The 18,033-nt window shown below is 39.4% G+C and overlaps 1 protein-coding gene across 1 annotated transcript in view; it reads left to right on the top strand.

Annotated features, from left to right (window-relative positions):
- LOC146310426 (leucine-rich repeat and fibronectin type-III domain-containing protein 2) overlaps nt 1-18,033 on the top strand; it is a 208,077-nt gene that overhangs the window by 62,690 nt on the left and 127,354 nt on the right. The window contains exon 2 of the mRNA XM_084742277.1: nt 7,920-8,048. The gene's annotated coding sequence lies outside the window, so the exon portion shown is untranslated. The remainder of the gene's footprint in view (nt 1-7,919; nt 8,049-18,033) is intronic.

Genomic DNA, 18,033 nt, shown 5'->3' on the forward strand with positions numbered 1-18,033 from the left:
GTGGATGTAGTGATTCTCAAGTACTCTTGACTGAATACAGAGCTTGCTTCACAGTATCACCACGAGCGAAGACTTATGAGTTGTTGATTCATAAATCAGGAGCTTTAAATCCAGTTCACTATGGCCTTTGGCTTTGCACTTGTGACATAGACTCACAAGTCAGTTTTTAAAGGCTTCTCTCATTGGAATTAGGTAGGGTCAGTTAGAGAGTTTAAAAAAAAGTCCATTGCCAAAGCAATCCAAAGTCTTTAGGGTGGCCCCTTTATATTGAGATGATAAAATTGTCTGCATAATACTGAGGAGAAGTGGGGCAGAGCATCATTTCTGATAATGCATGTAATGCAGGCAATGGAAGAGGTGTAGGCCATTTCCACTGCAGTTCAAGCGAATAGTTTGCATTATAAATCCTCAGACGATCAGTAGGCAGTGAGGTCTCCAATCGTTGGGTATAGCAAAACTACTTGTGACATGACCTGCCAAGTAAAGCAAAACAAAACCCCTCTCAGTTTACACTTGCAGCTAGAAAAAATCCATTAATCCATTAGCAAAATTCTTGGAGGCCTGTAATCTGTCTGTACCCTCGTCTCACACACACTTTCCACAGGACTGTAGTGTGCATGATCTAAATGAGTCCACCGTCTTTTTGTCAGGTAACCCTGACAAGCAGCAGCAGCTGAACATGGAAATCACATTAAACCCTGCATGCATGGTTATCAGTGTGCATTGCTGACTGTGTAGACAAGTATTAAAACCTCTTTGGCAGCAGTCTAGAAAACGTACGTTTGATCAAGAACTATCCAGGAACACAGTAAATCCGTAAGCAGGTGTATCTATTTCAGTCAAAAACCCAGGAGATTGAATGAGTATGTTAGGAAAGCCATGGAGATATAATGCTTTCAGGTGGAAGACATGCATGATTCATGCCGAATAATCTGGAAGGGCCAGTGGACCTACTTTATTGTCTCTTTCTGTTCCATTCCTAAAACAAGAGAGTGACCGATTCACAACTTTTGGATCTTGTATCCAATCACAGGCCTGACACATCTTTGCTCAGTCTAGCAGCCCAGTTTGCTTCAGTCCATTCACAGATGCATTTTGACGTCAGTGGATGGTGGGGAAGCACCAAGTGTGGCACAGACAAAAGTTCCTTTACACCTGAGGGCTGTTGCGTCAGTACATCACAGTTTTGGGGTGGTCTGTTAGATTTTGTTGGGTTCTGTCGCTGATACCACTGTGGAGAATGAGACAATATGGTGTGTGAAAACATCTTTAAAGACCTCAGTGGTGTTTCTTCCACCTAGTAACTTGGTTTTGTATTGTCAACACTGTAATAACATATAATTTAGTGGGGTTATAATTGCAGAATGTAGCTTGTATGTCCCCTTTTCCATACAGAAATGTTTGCCTTGTGCTTCCAAGCTGCTCAAAATAAGCCATGATGACAAATTATTGTTATAATACGTGCTATGTCTATTGTGTTCAGCAATAAGAAGTGACGTGATAAGGAGCTTAACAGCCAGTTAAACATTCTCACTGACAAAGCCTGACAGGGCTGAGAGCTTTCTGTGGACAACTTTGTGCACAATGCGTATTGGTATATGTAGGCACTGTTCTGACTAGAATACCAAAGTGGAATAAACAGACTACCAACACAGATTGAATGTCCACATATTAGCAAATAAAACAGCTAAGTTATGTACTCATTCATAAAAGAAATACTAACATTTAGTATTATAGGCTAGCAAAGGTTATTATGCTAAAGTATATTCATTAAAGTAAGACTACTGTACCTACGTTCCACCTCCACACTATACCTTGTTAAAATGGCGTACATTACCTCTATACCTTGCCTTCATTTAGTAGTCAAGGAATCATGAGTATGCAAATAGTCCCCGCCCTCTCGACACATGTCTTCGTCTTCATTCTACACACAGCTAGTTCCGGGTCTTTTTTAATGTTCCACAAGAGTGTTCCATTATTCTAATTTCGACAATTCATTGCATCAAGACTGTAAGGACAAAAAACTGAGTTCTTGAGGGGAGATCAGTGAGCAGAGTAATGCAGCCAGAAGGAGGCTGCAATGGAAGAATTTTTGCCCCACTTTTGACCTTATAGTAAGTGGCAAATGTGGCAAAATGAGACCCTGTAGAATGTGTCATAAGATCTCATAAAGGGAAGCAGTCTGTGAGAACTACCACCATTTACAATTGAAGTTGAGTGTATTTGACAGCAAAGTTTTCCACCTAAAGTTTACTGGCATCTCACCGAGTAGGGAGAGAAAAGACTTTTATGGCATCACCTTTGGGAGTAACTAGTAAGTAGAAAGTGAGAGAGTTGGTGCAATCCTGCAGATTTCTCAGCCAACCTTTTTTGCTAATGGAGTTGCAGAAGTATCTCCTGCAAAGAGGGGAGAGAAGCTCAAATGAGGCAGTGGAATAACAGGCAATAGACTGGAAAATACGAGGGTGGGGTGGTGGTGGGGTGGACTCAAGCTGATGTGTTTATTTGCCGCTGTGGGTGCCCGGCAGAAATCTTGGTGGGTGAATGCATTTTAAGTCCCCAATGCATAAAAAAGTAGACATGGCCTGTCTCCTACCATAAAAATCCTGAGATGCAGCACAGCCTCAGATGTTTCAGAAGTTCATACCGGGCTTCAGAGGAAGGTGCAGAGTTGAAATGACTGATTTTGTCTAACTTGAGGCAATCATGTTGATTATTTGATAGCCATCTGTAAATACTGACACATTCTTATCCTTGAATACAAAGATGGATCAAATTCAGATCCCATTCTGACAGATAGACAACTTTAACTTACAACTGAAGCGGTATTGTTAAGTAAATGGACTGGGCTTGACAGATGAGATGATTGTGAAAGTGTTATCAAGTGCAATTGACTGCAGTAATAACTAAAGGCAGACAAGAAAAAGCACAAAGGGAAATTTTTTTAACAGGTGTCAACACATAAGTGTTGGATTGTCAGTTTGAGATCTACAAACCAAATCGCAGCCGTCTTTTTCACAGAGTCCACTAAAGCTGAAAGAGTATCGCTGAACAATACGTGACAGCTTGATGTCCCAGTCCCATGTGATTCATGCAACACAATGGTGCAACGTCATCTGGAAGCAACATTGTCTATTTCGCCGTGGTATTCAAAGAGGGGAGGGAAGCTTAGCGGCTTTCTATGCCACTCAAACTGTTACTCAGGCAGGGAAGAGACAGCGTGCAACATGAAAACTACCACTAATTGTTAATAAAAAAGCTACTCAGCTTAACAAGCCTGCAATGGTCCTGCCCCCATTTAAGTGTGGGCTTCCCACTGTGGGCCCTTAATAAGCCCAAATGCCCTCACTGGGACCAGACAGAGCTGACACTGATTTGGCAGAATTTGACTGCTCCTGCTCTTCAAATAACCCCCAAATTTGACATTTGGCTTTAGTTCCTGTGTATATTACATCAGTATCAATATATATTGCCTTACAGTAACTACTGTTTCAAACTGAGGACTATAACTTAAGTTCCTTTGGGGAAAAAGTAGTTCTATACATCAAAACTGGATACAGTCAATGCATAACTATCTTATGTATTGTAATGTAGAGTACGCAAAGTGATTCAGATCAATGGATTTATTACAAAGTAACAAATGAATACAGTAAGAAGCTGCTTAATCAAATATTAACTTAAAGGGGACATATAAGTTTTGGCGATTTCTGCTGAATTGTCCACAGTGAAGCATCACGATGGACGATAATATTGTTGCTAGGGGAACTTGCAAAAAGGTTAGCCAGCTAGAAAGGGTTGTCATAGGCAACTGGACTTGGTAGAGTTCCTGAAGACATTTCGCCTCTTCCTTATCCAAGACGCTTCTTCAGTTCTGACTGACTAGTTGAGAGTTCCAGGTATTAAAACTCCATGGGGTCGTCGCTCAAATGTCAAAACATCTTCAAGAACTCTACCAAGTCTAGTTGCCTATGACAACCGTTTCTATGAATGCCATGACCTGGATGTGAAAATCAGAATTCTCAATTGTTGCTGCAGTTCACTGAACGAAATGGACAGCTGCATCTCAAAAACAAAAAGAAATTGACAATGAGAAAACACAATTTCCTCTTTAATTTGATATCACATTTGTGGCATTTATAGCTGTTTATACCAAAACAAGTAGCACCAAAACTGCTGTAAATAGCTGTAATAGACTGAATCTCGGGCTTCCTAAAAGAAGACAAAGTAGCTTCAGGTCAATTTTATAACAAATATGATCCACATTTCTCTTTGTTTCCTTTCTGAGTCAACATTCAGAGTTTGACAACAACAGAGCCTTCAATGGATAATGCTTGAAGGTTTTCAAAATAAAAGAGAAATGTCCCACATTTTACCCCACACAACCATGTTATAAGAAGAAACAACAGTAATGTGACAGCAGATGGTGTTTTTGGCAGTTTGTATGAGAAAAATCACTGAATTAATATGTGGAAAAGTCGTGACAAGGCAGTCGCAACTATCCACTCCATTTGTCGAACTTCACCCCTGAAAACTGCCATCATCTCGGGCAAAGGAAGCTGAGTAGGTCCTGCTGTTTACTGATGGTGATCAGTCACAATGTCTTTCTTGTTTTCCATGATAGTGTAATAAAAAATGCTTCTGGCAACCTAGATGAGAAAAACTATGAATTTATAAGTTGAAAAGTTGTCCCTACTGACTTTATGTTGCGCGTCTCCCTAGAAAACAGCGGCTGTCTCTTGGTAGTGAGAACAGTCATTGACATTATGGTGAACATATCCAATTAATGACGATAAGTTTGAGTATTTACAACACAAAGCTCCATATTTTGACACAGGAGTGTTCATGGATGCTATGCCAGCCAGCGCTGTCCACAGTCAAAAGGAAATTCTTAACCCTTAAATGCATGAGTCAAAATGACATCCATGAGTTGGTAAATATTTTGCAGTATCTTTGTAATGACAACACGTTTTGCTTAAAAGTTAACATGTTTAAGTTTGTGTTCATCATTGCCTACATGCTGATTCATGCCAATATGGCAGTCATTATTGTTTTGAAAGTGATATTTTGAGTGATATTTAAATAATTTTGTTTTAAATTTATGTTAATCAGTGCCAATATTTATATGGATTAGTGCAAATTTATGTTACCTTGTATACAAGTAGACTAATATATTGAGTTTGACTTAAAATCTTATTTTAAGAGGCAAAAATTGGCACCAGATTATGCTTGATTAACACCTTTCAACCACCACTTGGATCTGTTTTTCTAAGTAGTTTTATAAGTAATCTTAGTCATTAACCTTTGTCTGATTTCCTATTGTAAGTTTTGTGAGTTTCACCCCTTTTTCTCACAAAATGCCTGACTAAAAGGATTTATGGTACAATAATTTTGAGGTGAGTTTCAAGTCTTTTCCTTCATACCGTTCCTTAATAATACTTTTTGCTCTTATTGAGGCTATATTAAGGACAAAACCTTATTTATGTTGCTATTTGTGTGAGGTTGACTCACACTTTTGGGTAAACATACTTGATTATTACCCTCAATTGTAATGCAACAGGTTACGAAGTGGCAATGTTGATCATTGATAAATTATCAGAGAGCTCTGATCTTTCAGATTTTTTGTTATGAAAAACCATAATGTGTGCAGTCGAGGTTATAATCAATGCTATGGTTCAAGGATAATACCCTGAATGACTTTTTAATATGTGTTTTTAATGTTATAGTCATTTTTCACCATGTAAATGATAATGCATACATCATACATGTGTGAAATACACAGCATATACAACACTTTCACACATTTTCTAATTTAAGTCTAAAGCACAGGCACAGCTTCTGTGTGTTTTGGATTTTGGATATTCTGTACAACACGGAAGGCAAAATCTAGAGGATGACGGAGGAGCTGACTCTCAGATGTTTAGTTCCAAATATCTCAGCTCTAACACTAACACTCTGAAGCAGTTACTCTCAGGCTGAGCTTTGCTATGCAGCTGCCATTTTGAGAGAAGGATGGCTGCCGTTGCTCTGGCTCACTGCATGCCTGTTCTGCAGGGTGATGAGACATTATAGCAACTATATAAGGGCACTTGAAGAAATGACTTCAAAGAAGCAACTGAGATAGCAGCTGCCCAATCAGATCTCACTTTAGCAGGATAATAGCATTCAGGTCCCCAGAGGCAGAAACGAGGATGTGTCATAAATTATGAATTTCCATGAGAACAGATATGGATGGCGGTGTCATGCAATAATTGGCACAGCACTTAGCTCCAAGTGAAGCTGGCTGGTGGCTGACTGATGTACGCCACGGGCGCTATACCCCGAAAACACGTGGAAGTGATTTGCAAAGTCAGCGTGACACAAAGAGGCGGCCCCAATTATCATGTTGACCCAAGGCTGTATGATGTGGCAGCCTCGTTTCATGACCTGTGGGGCAACGCGGCGGGGAGCTGCGACGGGTTGAAGGTTACAGCAGCCTTCTGACATGATTGAAGGTGCACTCGAAACTGCTCTAATGTGGAAATGCACCAAACAAACCTACACACAGTCAGTGCAAATCACTAAAAACAAGTGCATTAATATGCACATCATAGATTTAATCCATTTCAGATGTTGGTTTGGTCATTGGCAGATGAATTAAAATGAGAAAACATGCTACTGCCCGCCAATAAGATGAAATTCAGCCACAAACAGTATGCATTTCACTGATGTCGGGATAAAGGTTTACATTAAACTAAAAAAAACGCCTTTAATACTCTCAGAAATATCTGACAAAAGCAACATCGCTTAGCTTTTAACATTATTCTGTTTTCTTATTTGTCAAATACACTTGTCAGGGGACAGTTCACACAAACACAAAATAATCTAATCGTTGTGGTGTTGGTTTATTAGTATCTCCGGAAAAAAAAATGTCTCAGTTGTCCAAGCCAATCTAGTTCCAAATCAAAGCTGCTACTCTTGGAAGTATTCTTACAGACTAGATACAGATGCCTGGTTTTGTCGTACCATGAAACACCATTCACTGTAAATAATTTCAACAAAAAAAACCTAAACAAAGGCAAGGAAGCTGCCAAATTGATCACAGAAAAGTTGGGACATATTGCGAATTGGCTAATAAGGTCAATAACATGCTGGTGTGTGCAGTGAATATGGAGCTGGAGATAGAACGCATTTATGTTAGCTTAGCATAAATACTGGAAACAAGGGGAAACAGCTAACCTAGTTCAGTACAAAATTCAAAAATACACTCATCAGCACCTCTAAAACTCACTAATTACTCATAGTATCTGTACATTTCCATTTATGTATGAATTTAAAAAGTAGTTAAAGCTATAATATTTAACATGTCTGCATAAAAATGTGTAAAATACAGGACCTATGTCATATATTTTGTTGAATGTACTTAGATTATCTTCAAGTCATCCTTGAAGGATTCTATTGAAGAGCAGTTGTTGTTTTTCTGCATTGAAAAGTCAAAAGAGATGAGTTTAATTATTGTGCCACAGGTTGGTCAATTTCTTTGCACAAATTTGGATTTGATTTTATAGTTTTGGTTCACAGACAGGTCGCTGAGCCAGGTCGCACTGCAACACTCTGAATCACTGATTTAAAAAACAGAAAAAATAATCTGGCTACTATCTCCACAATGGCTTCAAGATGTATATCTTTGCGGAAAAACCACAGCAAATTCAGAAATTCACAGCCTCTATAATCATAAAAAAATGTGTAGGATGAACAATTCCTTCAAAATAATGCTACCCTGAGAGAATGACTCTTACTCCCGACCTCAGCTAGAGTTTCTGCAGATCCAGTGTTCTCTCTTCTCTAAAATAAAAAGGATTAGATGCCACACAAATGTCGAAGATCGGTGCCATTTATCATTTTCTCTCTGCTCACTGCCTCTCCTCGTTGTTTTCCTGCAGGTGAAAGAGTGAACGGATGAGGTGGAGGACTTCTTCCACAGCGCACACAGAGACGACACCTTGCAACGCTCATCCGTGGGAGGAGGGGGAAGACTTGGGATTGTTTGTTGCCCGCAGGAGGAATTCAAGGTCAGTACGCAGTATACGCTCACACACTCAAACACATACACACAGGCAGTCAGGTCTGAGAACAAATAAATAGATGGTGGGAGCACCTTCTTCTCTACTGGCTGTGTTCGTATTAAGGGGAGTCAAGTGAGTTGATAAGATTTTATGCATGAGCTGTGTCACTTTCATCAACAAATATTGGAGTATAAATGAAGAATCTGTTCAATATCCAACACAGAATAATGGATTTTGAAGAAAAATGTGCAACAATTTATTTGAAATGGCATGCGTCATGACACCTGTCATAAATATGACGTCATTTTTATGACTGCTGTCATTAACTGTCATTTGGTCATTTTTAAAGCAAAGTTGACATTGTTTGAAATGTCTTTGTTATGACAACTTGACATTAATTAAGACAATAATGTCTTTGTTATGACAACTCAATGTTAACCCAGACAAAAGTTACAACTTGACATTATCAAACTTCATGAGATGTCATGAGACCATTATAACTGTGTCATGAATATTTCCCTTGACCTCAAGTGAAGCGGTACATTTTGGACTTGTCATGAAGGTGTCATTAAGCTTTATTACCCTGTCAAATGCTTTTGGAACACTGTCATGAATTATTTCCTGGACTTCAACTAATGTGATACCATTTGGACCTGTCATAAAGGTGTCATTAAGAGATTATCTTGATGCATCTCAAGTAGTCATAAGAAAGACATTATTGGCTTGATTAAAGTCAAATTGTCAAAACAGATATCTCAGACATTGCCAGCTTTTCATTAGAAAATGATTGACTGATCAAATGACACTTAATTTCAACAGTCATAAACATTCATAAAGATTCCTTCATGTTCATGATAGGTGTCATGACATGGTTATGACAGTGTAATGACAGTCTTATGCACACCCCTTCAAATAAAGTGCTCCCGAAAATTGTGGTTGAGACGGAAGAAAACAGCTAATCAATCATTCCCAATTCATCTCCGTCCTTCTTTCCTCATTTCATTTAATCCACTCCTCCTTCCCTCATGTGTTGTTTCCTTCCTCGCTTTGCGTCCTTCATCCTTTCACTCATCCATCCTTTTCCTCTTTTATCATCTATCAAAAGAAAAATCACTAATCAACGCTTCCAAACACTTTGTTAGGCTGTCCAAGGTTTTTTTTTTTTTTTCGCTGTGAAGTCCACACACTGGGAAGAATTTGGATTTTAATTGCTTCCCCACAGATTGCTGCCTCACTGAGAAACTAGGTTAATTGCATAAGAAGACAGAGCCACTTGTGACCTTCATTGAATACTGCCAAGTACAGTTACTGCAGCATGCATACTGCAGTGTTGTCTTCACAGGTTATTTAGCCACATAGCCATGAAATAAAAGCGATAGTCAAGGTGTCTGCCTGTTTTATATGAATGTTGACATCGGTTTCAAAAAGCTATTTTAAGTGTCAATCTTGCAAAGCCTCTCTGACAGCAGCATGTTTACTGTATAATTCCCCAGCCTACATATGTCAGTGTCAGGGCAGCAGCCATATGGAACGTCCACAGTGTTGATCAGACTCACCGAAGTTGCTTTAAGGTGAGGAGTAAATGGAGAAAATGTCCAGGTCCGAGATCGTAAGGCCATCAATATTTACTTGCTTACTTTCGGTTTTGACTGTTTTTCATCCGTCCTATCCTAACCCTGTTTTCAAGGAGAGCTGACCAGCCGTCCTTCATCTATATTCAGGCAGTGGTAGAAAGGAGGGATTCAGCTCAGACAGCTCTGGCAGGAATCAATCAGACCAGCACGAACTGAGTCCCTCAACTCTCTCCAGCCTCCCTTCATTCCTCCTGGCTTTTGTTCCTTCCCGCCTTTGGAGCTTAGCAGCCAACTGTTTCGATAATTGATAAATGTTTTAGTCATTTTTCACTTGTCATTCATTATGAATGACGAGTCTTTGGGTTATGAACTGTTCGTTGTAAAGAAGAAATAGTTTAAAGACGTCACTTTTGGCTCTGGAAAAGATTCAAAAATTTGAAAATAATTGAAAATAATTGTTAGTTGTAGCCCACCTACTTTCCGACAGTTCTTTGTTCCTTACTTCCATCCCCCTTCCTTTCTTTTGTCGCTTTCTTCTTTTCTTGCTTATTTCCTTACTTTCTCTTTCCTTAAGTAAATTTGTTCCTTCCTTTCTCCCTCCTGTCTTTTGTTCTTTCTTCCTGTCCTTTTTCCTTCCTCTTGTTTTTGGTTCCTTCCTTCTTTCCCCTTTTCCATCCTTCTTCCTTCATCTTGTATTACGTTTCTTCCCTTCTTATTGTATTTTATTCCTTCCTTCCATCTTTCCTTCCTGTAGATGTTTCCTTTACCTGTCTTATGTTTCTGTCCCTCCTGTGTTTTGTTTCCTCCTTCCGTCTTTCCTTATCCCCTTCTCTTCTCCTTGTTGCCTTCTTTACTGTAAATGTTTGCTTCTTTGTTGTACGTTTCCTCCTTTCCTGTATGTTTTCTCATTTCATGTCCCTCTTTCCTTTCCTCCCTTCATGTCTTCCTTTAGTCCTTCCCTCTCTGTCTCTCTCCCTCCCTTCCTTCTCCTCCCTTGACCCTCCCTTCCCTCTTTCTGCTCTTCTTCTGTCCGTCTGTTTCCCCATGATTTTCCTCCCCTCTGCTCTGCTTCCTGGTGAATGCGAGCAGCTCACACGGAGCCAATGATAGCTGGAGATGAGGTTGGGGCCATGACATTCCCCTCAGGACCGACGCCTGGCACGAAGTCCTTGTAGAATATTCTGCCAAATTACGTCACGAGCCGAGGATAATAATACCTGTTTTATAGGTTGAGAATCCCAGGGCACTGTGAAGGACAAGCAGGGTCAGCTGCAAACACAGACAGACTGTAAATTGTATTTCATTTCATTGCCAGGCAGCGATGGCATTCATTCAAATATGAGAAATGAGTTGATATGGATTCACAGAGGATTTGATTTAGACTCATCTTGCATGCTGATTGTCCCTGAAAGCTCCAAATAATTTGCAGATATCTTTGTGAGCTGAATTCCTCACATGTCCATCAGAGTGTGAGTTCATTAGGATGGAAAATAGCAAGGATAAATAAATTACACAAGGTATCTTTAAGTGTTAATCCTGTTAACTGGCAAAAATTTTACATCAGTGCACTATAATGAGTTACATTCAGCTGTCAAGTGCCCTTCAGAAATGAATATTAAGTGATGCAGCTAGTTTGATGACAGTAGTATTAAACGTTATTGGCAGCTCAGACAGTTGTTGATTCAGAGCAGCAGTATTAGTAAAGCTCTTGCTAATGGACAAAATAAGGTAGAGCTAATTAGGTGTAATGAGCCGTGTTGGTGTGTAGCCACATAAACTGATAATACAAACCATTTACTAATGTGTGACAAAGTTTGAGATACATCAGCCTGTACGGTCATCAAGTCATGTTTACCTAATCATATGTCTCTTGGACAGTACAGGGGACATTTGCAAACAAAGACGTATTTCCACACAATTTAAATGGCTTACTTGCATTGTGTTTTTCTAAAGTGGCTAAGGCTAAGTGGCTAAGTTGGACCCTCTGAGGCTAACTCTACACACTGCCTAATTTTGAAAAATGCTACAAAAAAAGTAAGCAAAGGGTTGAAGGGAGAAGCAGGATGGGGCATATGGGATAACCATAATGGGGGTGTGGCCTCCCGGCTAAGTAGCATGTTGTCAGTTCAGCAGTAAGAGCTAGTAGTCAGAGCTAACCAACTGTGGGGAACTGCTGTCAGAGGAAACACAGTTTAGGAAACTTCAAATTTCAAAGAAACTAACTGCAATATATTTTTGAGTTTTTGAGCCCAACTCAAACTCTTTAGTTTTGAAATAAACTTTAAAAAGTTTTGATGACCTATAATCTTTAGTTGAGATCATTTACTCTTCGTCTTTAGATAAACTTGAATCTTTGAATTTTAGAAACTTTACTTTCTCATCAATAAATTTATTCAATGTGTTTTGAGTTTCTAAAATTCAAAGCTTTAAGTTTATCTGAAGGAGAAAAGTAAATTATTTCAGCAGTAGTTGGTAAAACTTTTTCAAAACTGTAAAATTTGCATTGGGTTTAAAACTAAAAACTCTGTTGCAGCCTTGAAATTTTCAAGTTTTCTTTCTTATTTTCTTTCTTTTTTTTTTTTTTTTTTTTGTTGTGGCATAACCCAGTACCAAGTAGTACAATTTTTATGGTTTTGCTCACAGCCAATCACTGCAAGTGTTCTTTATAAGGAAGAACCTTCGAAAAAAGGTATCAAATGATGTACTCCATTGGTATTGGTATCACTTTAAGAGTACTGGTATTGGTACTGGTATCATTATCCTTTAAAAATGATAGCAAGCCCTAGTTGTAGCTCGCTGAGCTAATGCTAGCTGCTCAGAGACGCTGAGTGTCCCTCTGGGGACTGTGGAGCAAAGTCATGACGCGCACCACTCCGACTCTAACTGGCTAGCATTTGTCGCCTTTGTTGGATTGGGTAGGTTTAGGCATGAGGAGTGTGGTTGAGTAGGGTAAAGGAAGTATGAGAAGATAATCATAGCCCTGCTGGTTATTATGGGATCATCATCAAGGGAAAGAATGAAGCTTTTATAGCCGTCAAATCACCAAAATTGAAAAATACTAATTGGAGGGTTGCAAGGTTCAGGATGATTTAAACTGTAGGTGGTATTATCAGCCATTTCAACCCATGAAATGCTGATTTTCATATGAAAGAAACATCAGACATTCAGGCTCCTTAGAGGATAGATCCTGACAACTTTGATGATCGTCTCACCTTTCTATTTGGTGTAGCTTTGTGTGAGACATTTCAACTATTGAACGAATTACCATGGACTTTGTTTCAGATATGTCTGTCCTCCATATGATAAATTATAATAACCTTAGTGATCTTCTGACTTGTCGTTTCATTCCATCATAAAGTCATAATTTCCTGTTCTCCAACACTTGAGTTCATGATCAAATATCTGAAAAACTATGAGCACTCCCATCAGCCTCAGCTGTACTGTGTCTTACGTGCCAGTTAGCAAATCTTAGCATGCTGACACACTAAACTAAGAGAGCGAGCATGGTAAATAATTTACTCGCTAAATCTCAACATGATATTGTGAGCATGTTAGCATGCAGTATTTAGTTCAAAGCACATCCTCACAGGGATGCTACAGACTCTTAGTCTTACATATTTTGTGCTGTAGCTACTTAACAGTTTGTTTATGATATTTTACTCATATGGTGTTAGTATAATATTGCTGTTATAGAGTTTACTCACTCATTTTGAGCACCTTTGAAGAGAACGCACAGACTAACAGTAAGGAGATTTATTCAGCAAGTGGCTGTCAAAGGTGTACTTGTAGTGTCAAAGTTTAAAACTTATTAGAACATTATAAAACATAATTAATATTCATGACACACTCAAAGCTGCTATAAGGACTCGTGCCAGAGCTATTAACTTGAGAGCTATTTCATATGAATGCAGGTGATTACTCTTCTTAATGACTTTAACTCCAATCCATATAAAGACAAAACCCCAATCGCTGCATACTTTTTAACGATCAGTGAATATCACTAATATTAACAAATCAATAATTTAGTTCTCCTGGAAATGTCTGATCCTCCTGCTGCTTTTTGTCTTTCCAGAAACAGGCTCCTTGCCTAGAGGAGGTTAATGTCAGTCTATCACATTAAACACAGACTAATTGATTTGCCAAATAAAGCTCTTCCTACAGTGCACCCCACCACACACACACGCTCCGTCCTCCATTATATGAATTTTAATAATAGCCAATGGAATATTGATGTGATCTCAATATGTCACTCCTCAACATATTGAGTAAGTGGAGCCTGAGTCTCAGCGGAGTGATTGTATTACATTGTAATGAGCCGGGGCTATTTGATTAGAGGGTTGTTTAGACTTTTTATCCTTCAAGTTTCAAGTTTCCACTCCTGAAATCTTTGTTAAGTCTTTGTTTGTCAAAGAATGCACTTTCTCAACTGTTACTTTTGAATGTCAGGACACCATTTAACCGCTATTAGCTTTGTTGTCTCCCAGTCAAGTTAAAGATGTGATTGCTACTGAAAGGGCTGATAGTTGATGTTTTAATGGATTGTGGTGGGTTTTTAGGGCGAGCTTGAGGAGGTAATGATGGGTATCTGTTCAGTGGTGCTGCAGTGTTCTGCCTGACATTTGTTTAGGTCCTTACATTGTTTGCGTGGTGGCATCATCAGCATTTTTCAGTTTCACTTTGTGCGATAATTCAAAAAAATACTTGAGAGGCTAGGTCTGAACTGTATGCCAAAAAATTATATTGCAATTGACATATCATATATCTGAATCACATTTTTAGTTCATTCATTTTCTGTAACCGCCTATCCCAGCTGACATTGGGCGAGAGGCGGGGTTCACCCTGGACAAGTCGCCAGTTCATCGCAGGGCTGACACATAGACAGACAACCACTTACACTCACATTCACACCTACGGGCAATTTAGACTCACCAATTAACCTGCATGCATGTCTTTGGACTATGGGAGGAAGCTGGAGAACCCGGAGAGAACCCACGCAGACACGGGAAGAACATCCAAACCCCGCACAGAAAGGCCCTGCCCCAGCAAGCCAGGGGATCGAACTCAGGACTTTCTTGCTGTGAGGCGGCAGTGCTAACCACTGCACCACCGTGCAGGTTCATGCAATTTGGATATTGCTCTGCTTGGCTGCTTTCTTTTTTTAATGTGCAATTTCAACATATCTTTGAAAGATTCTTTCTACAATAACTGTGCATGGCAGCTGTGGTATGGTTAAAGTTGGGAAAGAGTCATGGTTATGGCAAATGAAATGAAGCATATCCTATAAGTAGTTGTATATTGCAATCAAGATAATGCAATACAATGAATACGGTTTGACTCACCCTCCCCTTCAACAGTGTAGGAGAACTCATGAAAAACATATCTAGAGCCAGTGTTTAGTTAGTCTGTTCTGCTCAACTGTGAAATCATGGGGACTATCAACCTTCTGATCTCCACACCTCTGCTTTGCTAAACAAATGCCACATCACTTCTTGCACTGCCACTGACTGTGGGAAGTGGACATAAATCGTATGAAATGGACAGAACTGTCCAACATGAATGTCATCTAAAGAGGCACTGAGCTGGCAGTTTTGGAAGCCACCGGCTATCATCTGATAGCCATTGAGCCTCTGGGAGGAAGGGCGAATGTTTCTGGGCTTCTGGTGATATCCTGATAATGGCTATAGTAACGATACTCATAACTGACAACAGGCCAAGACTTCCTCTTCTGTACGTTGGTCAGTGTTTACAGTCCAATTAGTGACGTGACACGCAAGGTGTTTTAGGTCCAGACAACATTTCAGATAATCTCTATAAACAGGTATATGCTTGTAGCAATTACTGAGCTAATAGCCTTTCAATCTGGGAATCTATCAGCTACTTTTTTGTTTGTTTGCAGCCCAATTAGCAACTTGAATGCAGATGGAGGCTAATATCTACATAGAAATACCTGCATATATATTTTAAAGTAACTAATAAATAGTTTAATTGTTTTTCAGTCAATAGCTAATAGGTTCTGAGATTGCATTTTGGCCAACACCTCTTTTGCTTTCCTGTTTACCTGCAAGCAAAGCCTCAATACTATACAGACTAAAAGCCGAAACCCGAATTCTTCCAATACCAAACCCTTGCTTCTCATTTTGCATTCATATACAGATATCTGCTTATAGAAATTACTGGGCTGGAAATGGTTAATGTCACTTCTTACTCTTTATCAACTGCCCAGCTCAGTACCTGGAACAAAAGTGTGGAATCTTGCTCGGACTTTCACTGTTGAACACAGAGTAACACAGATACTTTCTGTGATAGGAAGTAAATAAAACTGTTGACCCACTGCAATGAAAGTGATGTGCCATCAGTTTTCTGAATAACGCACAGATGCATTGTTTCCTCTGCAGATGTCTTTTGAGAGTGGGTGTGCTTGGAAGCCTTTCCTAACAGATCTATGAAAAGAATATGGAGAAATATATGATATGGTTCAAACATTACCCAAACAAATTGAGTTCAAAGAACGAAACCAAACTTGACAGTCAAACAAAATCTGCTACATCCCACAGTCGCACAGATTATATAAAAACTGGCTGATGAAACTGTAGTGGAGAATCTTCTGTGCAGTAAAATGTTGTTATTCATTTTTTTTTTCTCAATGCCTCCTCTGACTGAGCTTTGATCAGAAAATGTCTGGATGGTGGGATCCCTGAATAGCTCAGCCTCCTACAGCAGCTGTTTATGAACTTGTCCCAAAACTGTCACTGTGGTTGATGAACGGTAGCATGAGCCCTAGGGATGAAGTTTTGAGAGCAGGATCACATCAGCCCCTTCCTGAGAAATCTTTCAATGGGCCAAGCGCTCCTGTACATTAGCGCTTCACTCCCCCCCGCAGAGCTGCCTGATTTGTGCGTCCTGTTCACCTGCCTCGCATGTGTGGATGAATCTGTGAGCAAACCTACAGTCGGGGGGTTTGTTTCTCACGCTTGCGTCATTACAGTTGAGACAATGAAGTGCTGGGTGGTTGTACGGTGCCTGCGGTTTCACCATGTGCTGCTACTCAGAAAGACTTTTATTTGATGAAGTGCAATACGGGATTTTTTTTTTTTTTTTTTTTTTTTTTTTTTTTTTTACAGATACACAGGAGGGATTGGGTGACAAAGAATGTGTTGCAGCACATGTCTCAGGTGAACTGAAACTCACATTATCACTGACTAACCAATGCGATACCTGCGAGCAAGTACTTCTAATGAATAAACCAGTAGCTGCAAATGCTTGCAATGTCATTGTTGTGGTTCACTTATGATGTTACAATATGGTGATGTGCTCGCCTTTGAGATCCACTTTCATTTACTTTTAAAGAATACATAACTTTTCTGCTCGAATAAAATCATTTGACCACATTTATACCCACAATTATCCAGCATTTCTGCTTGAATAGTCCAGCAGGGAGGCGATGAGTGTGCAGTATGATGAGCTGTATCCACTACATCTGTGAAGTCTTCACAGTATTCACACAGCCAATGACCTACTGCCTCTCATATCTGAATGAACACCCTGCAGCTACCGCTCACAAAATAATACCAGACAAGAAATACAGACAAACAAGCAGGTAGCTAAAACTTGTTAGCTGTCTATCAGGACACAATGATTCTGCAATGATTATCTTGGAATTCAGAAAGTAGTTGTCAGTATAATTACACACATGTTATCCAAGGGGACACTGAATCCTCCCCCAAACATAGATTAATAAGGTTGGTTACCAGGCTGGATACACAAGCCCTTACATAAAACGTATTGTGCCTCTTCCTGCAGTAGCTGTTTTGTAGCTTTTATAATGCTTAACTTCTCATGTAAACATCCCAGAACTATGGTTAATGTTTTGAATTGGAAAATATACTTAAACATTAAAAGATTATTAAAAATATTAGCTGCAAAATCAAAGTAGCATTAAAAACTTCAGTGTGTAAGATTCACAGGGATTTATGTTTCCATTAGTGTATAATCACCTGAAAATAAGTATTGTTGTGTTTTCATTACCTTAGAATGAGCAAATGCCATGTATCAACAAAACACAGAAACTTGTCTGGGCCCGAGCTCATTTGAGATGGACTGATATAAAGTGGAAAAGTGTGCTGTGGTCCACGTTTCTGAGTGTCTTTGTAAATCGTGAATATTGTGACCACTGGGTTAAAGAGAAAAAGGACCACCCTGATTGTTACAAGTGCTACAACTTTAAAAATAAGCATTTGTGATGTTATGTTGTGTTAGCTCCCATGGCATCATGGGTAACTGGAACATCTGTGAAGGCCACATTATAATGCTAAAAGGTACATACAGGTTTTGGAGCAACATATACTGCCAGCATCCAGACAGCGTCTTTTTCAGAGATGTCCAGCAAGGCAATGCCAGTGGCTTCTTGGTATAAGAAT

The sequence above is a fragment of the Lutjanus erythropterus genome, chromosome 18 (genome assembly GCF_056507025.1).
Source record: "Lutjanus erythropterus isolate fLutEry1 chromosome 18, fLutEry1.hap2, whole genome shotgun sequence".
NCBI lineage: Eukaryota > Metazoa > Chordata > Actinopteri > Lutjaniformes > Lutjanidae > Lutjanus > Lutjanus erythropterus.